This window comes from Rhinoraja longicauda, chromosome 6 (genome assembly GCF_053455715.1).
Source record: "Rhinoraja longicauda isolate Sanriku21f chromosome 6, sRhiLon1.1, whole genome shotgun sequence".
Taxonomy (NCBI): domain Eukaryota; kingdom Metazoa; phylum Chordata; class Chondrichthyes; order Rajiformes; family Arhynchobatidae; genus Rhinoraja; species Rhinoraja longicauda.
The window spans coordinates 44428259-44438718 of record NC_135958.1 but is presented as its reverse complement, the minus strand read 5'-3'; the positions used below and the strand labels follow the sequence as shown (position 1 = coordinate 44438718).

The following is a 10460-nucleotide window of genomic DNA, read 5'->3' as shown; positions in this document are numbered from 1 at the left end:
CAGTGTAGTGCCGCCGGGGGGGGGGGGGGGCGTTTTTGCGGGTCTACCCGGGCCTGTCGCTCGGGGGCGGAGATGTTTCAGAGTGAGGTAGACTCACTCAGCACGGGAATCGGCCATTCGGCCCACCTGGTCCGGGCCGACCGAGTTGGTGTTGGCCTGCAGTCGGCCCACATCCTGCCAGCCTCTCCTCTCAATGTACAAGTCACCTTTCTATCGCCGTGTGCGCCTTCACCTGCTCCCTCATTCCCAGCACGTACTCGCGTCTGAGTCAATCCTGGCCCCAGAGCTCCACGCTAAACCGAGCTGGGAAATCTCCTGCCGTCTCTACCTGCGTTATGTGCTGGTATTGCTCTAGATACCCCTCCTCCACCCCCACCCCCAACTTCCCGGGACACTCTCCCCCCCACCCCCCCTCACCCCCAACTTCCCGGGACATCCTCACCACCCCCCTCCCCGGGACACTCTCCCCCCCAACCCCCCGGGACGCTCTCCCCCCCACCCCCCCGGGACACTCTCCCCCACCCCCCCGGGACACTCTCCCCCCCCACTCCCACCCCCACCCCCCCCGGGACACTCTCCCCCCCCACCCCCCCGGGACACTCTTCCCTCCAACCCCCCCCCGGGACACTCTCCCCCCCCCCCCCGGGACACTCTTCCCCCCCCCACTCCCACCCCACCCCCCCGGGACACTCTCCCCCCCCCCACCCCCCGGGACACTCTCCCACCCCACCCCCCGGGACACTCTTCCCTCCAACCCCCCCCCCCCCCCGGGACACTCTTCCCTCCACCCCCCCCCGGGGACACTCTCCCCCCCACCCCCCCCCCCCGGGACACTCTTCCCTCCAACCCCCCCCCCCGGGACACTCTCCCCCCCACCCCGTCCAATGTTCCCCCACAGGTAGCTATGCCCGGCCTCCCCTTGGCTCCGAGCTCTATGCTTTCCCGGGCTGGCCCTGGGTCTGAGCTGCCGACTCACTGTCAGACGGAGCCCAGTGCGCCGCCCGCCCGCCCGCCCGGGGCAGCGAGGGTGGGTGGGTGGGATGGAGGAAGTGCTGGGCAGGGTTGTGTCACCGATCAGAAAACAACGCCACGCCTATTTTCAGGTCGAGTTTCAGGGAAATGATCGCATACAGACGTGAGCCTGTGTTCCCAGCTCAGGACCTTCCTGCCGGGAATCTACCCCCTGCTAGCACGGGTGGAGGCACACGTCTGTTCTGCGCTCTGAGTCGTGGAGTTCACTTTAGAGGTACTGCGCGGTAACAGGCCCTTCAGCCGACCAGCGATCACCCTGTACACTAACGCTGTCCTGCAGGGTCCTACTGTAGTTACACAGGGCCCTGGTGAGACTGCACCTGGAGTATTGTGTGCAATTTAAAAAACATAGAAAAATAGGTACCGGAGGAGTCCATTTGGCCCATCGAGCCAGCACCGCCATTCAATATGGTCGTGGTTGATCAACTAAAATCAGTACCCCGTTCCTGCTTTTTCCCCCATATCCCTTGATTCATTGAGCTCCAAGAGCTAAATCTAACTCTCTCTTGAAAACATCGGCACGGTAGCGCAGCGGTAGAGTTGCTGCTGCCGGAGACTCAGGTTCGATCCTGACTACGGGTACTGCACTGTAAGGAGTTTGTACGTTCTCCCCGTGACCTGCGTGGGTTTTCTCCGAGATCTTCGGTTTCCTCCCACACTCCAAAGACGTACAGGTATGTAGGTTAATTGGCTGGGTAAATGTAAAAATTGTCCCTAGTGGGTGTAGGATAGTGTTAATGTACGGGGCTCACTGGGCGGCACGGACTTGGTGGGCCGAAAAGGCCTGTTTCCGGCTGTAGATATATGATATGATATGATATGATCCAGTGAATTGGCCTCCACTGCCCTCTGTGGCAGGGAATTCCACAGATTCACAACTCTCTGGGTGAATTTTTTTTCCTCATCTTAGTCATAAATGGTCTATTCCTTATTCTTAAACTGTGACACTTGGTTCTGAACTCCCTCAACATCGGGAACATTTTTCCTGCATCTAACCTGTTGAATCCCTTAAGAATTTTATGTTTCTATAAGATCCCATCTCATCCTAAATTCCAGTGAATACAAGCTCAGTCGACCCATTCTTTCATCATATGTCAGTCCCGCCATCCCGCGAATTAACCTGGTGAACCTACGCTGCACTCTCTCAATAGCAAGAATGTCTTTCCTCAAAATAGGAGACCAAAACTGCACACACTACTCCAGGTGTGGTCTCACCAGGGACCTGTACAACTGCAGTCGGACCTCCTTGCTCCTAAACTCAAATCCTCTCGCAATGAGGGCCTAAATGCCATTAGCTTTCTTCACTGCCTGCTGTACCTGCATGCTCACTTTCAGTGACTGATGTACAAGGTACCCAGGTCTCATTGTACCTCCACTTTTCCTAACCTGACACCATTCAGATAATAATCTGCCTTCGTGATCTTGCCACCAAAATGGATAACCTGACATTTATCCACATTATACTGCATCTGCCATGCATCTGCCCACTCACCCAACCAATCCAAGTCACCCTGCAGCCTCATGGCATCCTCCTCACAGCTCACACTGTCACCCAGCTTTGTGTCATCGGCAAACTTGGAGATGTTACATTTAATTCCCTCGTCCAAATCGTTAATACATATTGTAAATAACTGGGGTCCCAGCACCGAGCCTTGCAGCACCCCACTAGTCACTGTCTGCCATTCTGAAAAGGACCCGTTAATTCCTACCCTTTGCTTCCTGTCTGCCAACCAGTTCTCTATCCATGTCAATACCCTACCCCCAATAACATGTGCTCTAATTTTGCACACTAATCTATTTTGTGGGACCTTGTCAAAGGCTTTTTGAAAGTCCAGATACACCACATCCACTGGCTCTCCCTTATCCATTCTACTTGTTGCATCCTCAAAAATTTCCAGTAGTCAAGCACGATTTCCCCTTCATAAATCCATGCTGACTTTGACCGATCCTGTCATTGCTTTCCAAATGCGCTGCTATAACATCTTTAACAATCAACTCCAGCATCTTCCCCACTACCGATGTCAGGCTAACTGTTCTCTAATTCGCTGTTTTCTCTCTCCCTCCTTTCTTAAAAAGTGGGGTTACATTGGCTACCCTCCAGTCCACTGGAACTGATCCAGAGTCGAGAGAACATTGGAAAATGATCATCAAAGCATCCACGATTTCTAGGGTTACCTTCTTGAGTACTCTGAGATGCAGACCATCAGGCCCTGGGGATTTATTTGCCTTCAGTCCTAACAGTTTCCCGAACACCATTTCCTGACTAATGTGGATTCCCTTCAGTTCCTCCCTCCCACTTAGATCCTCAGTCCCCTAGTATTTCTGGGAGATTGTGTCTTCCTTAGTGAAGACAAAATCAAAGTACTTGTTTAACTGCTCATGTAGGAAAATAACTGCAGATGCTGGTACAAATCGAAGGTATCACAAAATGCTGGAGTAACTCAGCAGGTCAGGCAGCATCTCAGGAGACAAGGAGAGACCCTTCTTGACCCAAAACGTCACCCTGGGATGCTGCCTGACCTTCTTTCCTGAGATGCTGCCTGACCTGCTGAGTTACTCCAGCATTTTGTGATACCTATGTTTAACTGTTCTGCCATTTCCTTGCTTCCCATTATAAATTCACCTGTCTCTGATTGTAAGGGACCTAAATTTGGCTTCACTAATCTTTTCCTTTTTGCATATCTAAAGAAGCTTTTAGTCAGTTTTTATATTCCCCGCAAGCTTTCTTTCATGCTCTTTTTCCCCCTCTTAATTAACCCCCTTTGTTCTCTGTTGAGTTCTAAATTTCTCCCAGTCTTCTGGTTTGCTGCTTCCTCTGGCCAATTTATACGCCTTTTCCTTGGATTTAACACCATCCTTGATTTCCCTTGAGCCACCTTCCACATTTTATTTTTTCGACCAATTTTGCTCTAATTTGAGGAAGGACATTCTTGCTATTGAGGGAGTGCAGCGTATGTTCACTAGGTTAATTCCCGGGATGACAGGACTGACATATGATGAAAGAATGGGTCGACTGGGCTTGTATTCACTGGAATTTAGAAGGAGGAGAGGATCTTATCGAAACATTCTTAAAGGTTTGGACAGGCTAGATGCAGGAAAAATGTTCTCAATGTTGGGGGAGTCCAGAACCAGGGGTCACAGTTTAAGAATAAGGAGTAGGCCATTTAGGAATGAGGTGAGGAAAAACTTTTTCACCCAGAGAGTTGTGAATCTGTGGAATTCACTGTCACAGAGGCCAATTCACTGGGTGTTTTCAAGAGAGAGTTAGATTTAGCTCTTGGGGCTAAAGGAATCAAGGGATATGGGGGGAAAGCGCGGATGGGGTACTGATTTTAGATGTTCAGCCATGATGATATTGAATGGCGGTGCTGGCTCGAAGGGCTGAATGGCCTACTCCTGTACCTAATTTTCTGTTTCTACACACACTAGGGACAACGTTTACAATTTTACCGTAGCCAATTAACATACAAACCTGTATGTCTGTGGAAGTGTGTAGCACGGAAACAGGTCCTTCGGCCCACGGTGTGACTATGCAACGTCCGCATGCATTCCACATCCACTCAATCATAACACTTGCCCCGATGCCGCTTCACCTTCCCCCACCAACTCCACTGGCGGCTCATTCCAGACACCCACTCCCGTGTAGAAAATGTACCCCTCTGATCCCCCTGACACCCCCCCCCCCCCACTCCTCCTCAAGCCCCGGCTCTAGACAGCCCCGTAGTGGGAACAGGCTCGGGCTGCCGACGCTGCCCGTCACCCTCACCCTCCTCCTCTCCGGAGTCCAGGTTCGGCAGCCCGTCCCGTCCCTCCCTCCGAGCCAAGCCCACCGCTGCTGCAGCATATCGCCGCATCTCCCACAACCTGCTGCCCACCGTCCCCGACCCACCCCGCCGGCCCTGTGCGCGTCCTTCGCCGTGGCTGGCCTGCACCTCGGGCAACCGCCGTGGACACATTCCCCCTGCCATCGTGTTGCCCGGGGCGGGGGGAGTGTTGAATTTAATACTTGATACTTGTGTGATGGTGGGAGGGGGGCAGTGTGACCCCACTATAAGGCCGGGCACCCTCTCACGTTGTGCCCTCACCCTACGGGTGGGGGTCTGGCCGTGCCGGAGGTCGGGGTGGGTGGCTGGGGGTCTGACGGTGCCGGAGGTCGGGGTGGGTGGGTGGGGGTCTGACGGTGCCGGAGGTCGGGGTGGGTGGGTGGGGGTCTGACGGTGCCGGAGGTCGGGGTGGGTGGGTGGGGGTCTGACGGTGCCGGAGGTCGGGGTGGGTGGGTGGGGGTCTGACGGTGCCGGAGGTCGGGGTGGGTGGGTGGGGGTCTGACGGTGCCGGAGGTCGGGGTGGGTGGGGGTCTGACGGTGCCGGAGGTCAGGGTGGGTGGGTGGGGGTCTGACGGTGCCGGAGGTCAGGGTGGGTGGGGGTCTGACGGTGCCGGAGGTCAGGGTGGGTGGGGGTCTGACGGTGCCGGAGGTCGGGGTGGGAGGGGGTCTGGCCGTGCCGGAGGTCAGGGTTGGAGCGGCACTGACCACGCCGCTGTTCCACAGGGTTGTAACCCGTACGCACAGACCGGCCGCAGCAAGCTGCAGTCTCACCGCGTCTCGCTCAACCAGCAGATCATCAAAGCCATGCGTCTCCGGGCCGGCGCCGAGAACCTGCTGCGGTGAGTTGCACTCATGTGAGAGGAGCAGAGTCAGGCCATTCGGCCCATCAAGTCCACGCCGCCATTCTATCTATCTATCTATCTATCTATCTATCTATCTATCTATCTATCTATCTAATCTATCTATCTATCTATCTATCTATCTATCTATCTATCTATCTATCTATCTATCTATCTATCTATCTATCTATCTATCTATCTATCTATCTATCTATCTATCTATCTATCTATCTATCTAATCTATCTATCTATCTATCTATCTATCTATCTATCTATCTATCTATCTATCTATCTATCTATCTATCTATCTATCTATCTATCTATCTATCTATCTATCTATCTATCTATCTATCTATCTATCTATCTATCTATCTATCTATCTATCTATCTATCTATCTATCTATCTATCTATCTATCTATCTCTCTATCTCTCTATCTCTCTCTCTCTCCCTCCCTCCCTCCTGTCCTGCCTTCTCCCCATAACCCCTGACACCTGCACCACCATGGGCTCTCGCGTGTGGCATCTTATCAAAGACCGTCAGAAAATCTCGGTAAACAACATCCACCGACTCTCCTTCGTCTGTCCCACCATTGACCGCGCCGTACTGACCGCACTGACTCTGCTGACTTTGGCTGATCTTACCGTGTGCTTCTACAGTGCCCTCCATAATGTTTGGGACAAAGACCCATCATTTGTTTATTTGCCTCTGTACTCCACTGTTTGAGATTTATAATAGAAAAAAATCACACGTGGTTAAAGTGCACATTGTCAGATTTTATTAAAGGCCATTTTTATACATTTTGGTTTCACCATGTAGAAATTACAGCTGTGTTTATACATAGTTCCCTCCATTTCAGGGCACCATAATGTTTGGGACACATGGCTTCACAGGTGTTTGTAATTGCTCAGGTGTGTTTAATTGCCTCCTTACTACTATGAGAGCTCTCAGCACCTAGTCTTCCCTCCAGTCTTTCCATTGCCTTTGGAAACTTTTATTGCTGTTTAACAACATTAGGACCAGCGTTGTGCCAATGAAAGTCAAAGAAGCCATTATGAGACTGAGAAACAAGAATAAAACTGTTAGAGACATCAGCCAAACCTTAGGCTTATCCAAATCAACGGGTTGGAACATCATTAAGAAGAAAGAGAGCATTGGTGAGTTTACTAATCACAAAGAGACTGGCAGGCCAAGGAAGACCTCCACTGCTGATGACAGAAGAATTCACACCAAACACCTGTCCGACAGATCAGAAACACACTTCAGGAGTCAGGTATGGATTTGTTAACGACCACTGTCTGCAGAAGACTTCTTGAACAGAAATACAGAGGCGACATTGCAAGATGCAAACCACTGGTTAGCCGCAAAAATAGAATGGCCAGCTTACAGTTTGCCAAGAAGTACTTAAAAGAGCAACCACAGTTCTGGAAAAAGGTCTTGTGGACAGATGAGAAGGCAGTGGAGGCCAATTCACTGGATGAATTTAAAAGGGAGTTTGATAGAGCTCTAGGAATCAAGGGATATGGGGAGAAGGCAGGCACAGGTTACTGATTGTAGATGATCAGCCCTGATCACAATGAATGGCGGTGCTGACTCGAAGGGCCAAATGGCTTCCTACTGCACCTATTTTCTATGAGACAAAGATTGACCTATATCAGAATGATGGCAAGAGCAAAGTATGGAGGAGAGAAGGAACTGCCCAAGATCCAAAGCATTCCACCTCATCTGTGAAACACGGTGGTGGGGGTGTTATGGCCTGGGCATGTATGGCTGCTGAAGGTACTGGCTCACTTATCTTCATTGATGATACAACTGCTGATCGTAGTAGAATAATGAATTCTGAAGTGTATAGGCACATCCTATCTGCTCAAGTTCAAACAAATGCCTCAAAACTCATTGGTTCATTCTACAGCAAGACAATGATCCCAAACATACTGCTAAAGCAACAAAAGAGTTTTTCAAAGCTAAAAAAATGGTCAATTCTTGAGTGGCCAAGTCAATCACCCGATCTGAACCCAATTGAGCATGCCTTTTATATGCTGAAGAGAAAACTGAAGGGGACTAGCCCCCAAAACAAGCATAAGCTAAAGATGGCTGCAATACAGGCCTGGCAGAGCATCACCAGAGAAGACACCCAGCAACTGGTGATGTCCATGTAGTGGACTTCAAGCAGTCACTGCATGCAAAGGATATGCAACAAAATACTAAACATGACTACTTTCATTTACATGACATTGCTGTGTCCCAAACACTATGGTGCCCTGAAATGGGGGGACTATGTATAAACACAGCTGTAATTTCTACATGGTGAAACCCAAATGTATAAAAATGGGATTTATTAAAATCTGACAATGTGCACTTTAACCACATGTGATTTTTTTTCTATTATAAATCTCAAATTGTGGAGTATAGAGGCAAATAAATAATTGATGGGTCTTTGTCCCAAACATTATGGAGGGCACTGTAAACACTCAGAAACCTCATCCTTGAAAATGGTCTATCAACCGTGAGGTCAGGCTAACCTGGAACTAGCGCATAGTTTCCACTTCCACCTCACTCCCTCCTTGAATAGTGTAGTCCCCCATCTGTGTACCCCCCCCCCCCACCCTCCCTTCTGCAAGTGTCTGACCCTACATCTGTCCATCTGTACCCGTGCCAGACTGTCTGTCTATCTCTACCCGTCCCCATGCTGGTCTGTCTGAATCTGTTCCTGCATCTGCTCCCCCCTTGTCTGCCTGCTTGTCCCCGTCTGACTGTCTGTGTCTGTGTCCCTGTCTGACTATCTGCGTCTATCCCCCACCACTTGTCTGCCTGTTTCTCGCCAACCTGTCTGTGTCTGCACCAGTGCCAGACTGTCTGCACTGGTGTCTGCTTGTCTGTTTTGGCTCCTCTCCAGTGAGTGACACAGTCAGGAGATGCAACAAGGCAACAATGTTGGAAGATCAAAGGCTGGTCAGGAAGTATCTGCGGCAGAGTCCAGTTTTTGTGTGGTGTCAGGGTCCCCTTTGGCACGGGGGGAGAATGGGTACCCCCCCCCACCTGCCCCCCGCCCCTCCACTAGAGCACGGGGGGCTCCCCCACCTCCCCCCTCCCCACCTGCCCCCTCTCCCCCACCTTCCCCCCTCCCCTCCACCTGCCCCCTCTCAACCACCTTCCCCCTCTCCCCCACCTGCCCCCTCCACCCACCTGCCCCCTCTCCCCCACCTGCCTCCTCCACCCACCTGCCCCCTCTCCCCCACCTGCCCCCTCCACCCACCTCCCCCCTCCCCACCTGCCCCCTCTCCCCCCTCCCCCACCTCCCCCCCTCCCCCACCTGCCCCCTCTCCCCACTTGCCCCCTCCACCCATCTCCCCCCCTCCCCCAGCTGCCCCCTCTCCCCCACCTGCCCCCTCCACCCACCTCCCCCCCCTCCCCCACCTGCTCCCTCTCCCCCACCTGCCCCCTCTCCCCCACCTGCTCCTTCTCCCCCACCTGCCCCCTCTCCCCCACCTGCTCCCTCTCCCCCACCTGCTCCCTCTCCCCCACCTGCCTCCTCTCCCCCACCTGCCCCCTCTCCCCCACCTGCCCCCTCCACTAGAGCAAGATCTGGTCTCCAAACAAAACCCTGCCTGTACATCTTTATACTGACCTGAGCTGTAACCTCTACTCTTTGACGTTTTCACTCAGGATAAAGGTTCTCTGGACATGGTACTCTATCTCTGCACCATGTCCTTTTATAACATTTTATTGTCTCCCCTCAACTTCCAACACTCCAGAGAAACCCATCCAAGTCTGTGCAGCCTCTCTCTGTAGCTGAAACCCTCTAATCCAGGCAACATCAGGTAAACCTCTTCTCACCCTCTCCAAAGTCTCCACATCCATGCTGTAATGGGGCGACCAGAACTGCACACAATACTCTAACTGCAGCCGAACCAAAGTCCCATAGAGCTGCCCCGTGACTGTCTGACTCTTGCACTGAATGCCCCGCCAATGAAGACAAGCTCACCGCACACCCACTGCCTGCACCGCTCCCAATCCCTGCCAGGGTCCGGGGGAGATGGGGATCAATGTGTGCGGGCCAGTGTGGGTCTGATCTTTCCTCCCCCCCCCCCCCCCACCCCAGGGCCACGGACAGCACGCGTGTGCGGGAGGTGGTGCTGTTGGAACTCAGCTTCGTCAACTCCAACCTGCAGCTGCTTCGCGAGGAGCTGGAGATGCTCAACGGGGCAGTGCAGGTGTACCAGGGGGAGCAGTGAGTACGGGCACGACATGGGGGTGCAGGTGTACCAGGGGGAGCAGTGAGTACGGGCACGACATGGGGGTGCAGGTGTACCAGGGGGAGCAGTGAGTACAGGCAACACAGGTGTACCAGGGGGAGCAGTGAGTACGGGCACGACATGGGGGTGCAGTGAGTACGGGCACAACACGGGGGTGCAGGTGTACCAGGGGGAGCGGTGAGTATGGGCATGACATGGGGGTGCAGGTGTACCAGGGGGAGCAGTGAGTAGGGGCACGACATGGGGGTGCAGGTGTACCAGGGGGAGCAGTGAGTAGGGGCACGACATGGGGGTGCAGGTGTACCAGGGGGAGCAGTGAGTAGGGGCACGACATGGGGGTGCAGGTGTACCAGGGGGAACAGTGAGTAGGGGCACGACATGGGGGTGCAGGTGTACCAGGGGGAACAGTGAGTATGGGCATGACATGGGGGTGCAGGTGTACCAGGGGGAGTAGTGACCATTTCCCTCTCGCCACCACAGGGAGAGTCTGTGCTTCCCCCTCATCCCACT

The 10460-nt window shown here is 53.1% G+C and overlaps 1 long non-coding RNA gene across 1 annotated transcript; it reads left to right on the top strand.

Moving 5' to 3' along the window:
- Positions 1 to 5556: 5556 nt before the first annotated feature.
- On the top strand, positions 5557 to 10460 carry LOC144594885 (uncharacterized). The gene is made up of 3 exons (XR_013547430.1): positions 5557 to 5695; positions 9797 to 9925; positions 10431 to 10460. It is a non-coding gene; the product is annotated as an uncharacterized LOC144594885 (long non-coding RNA).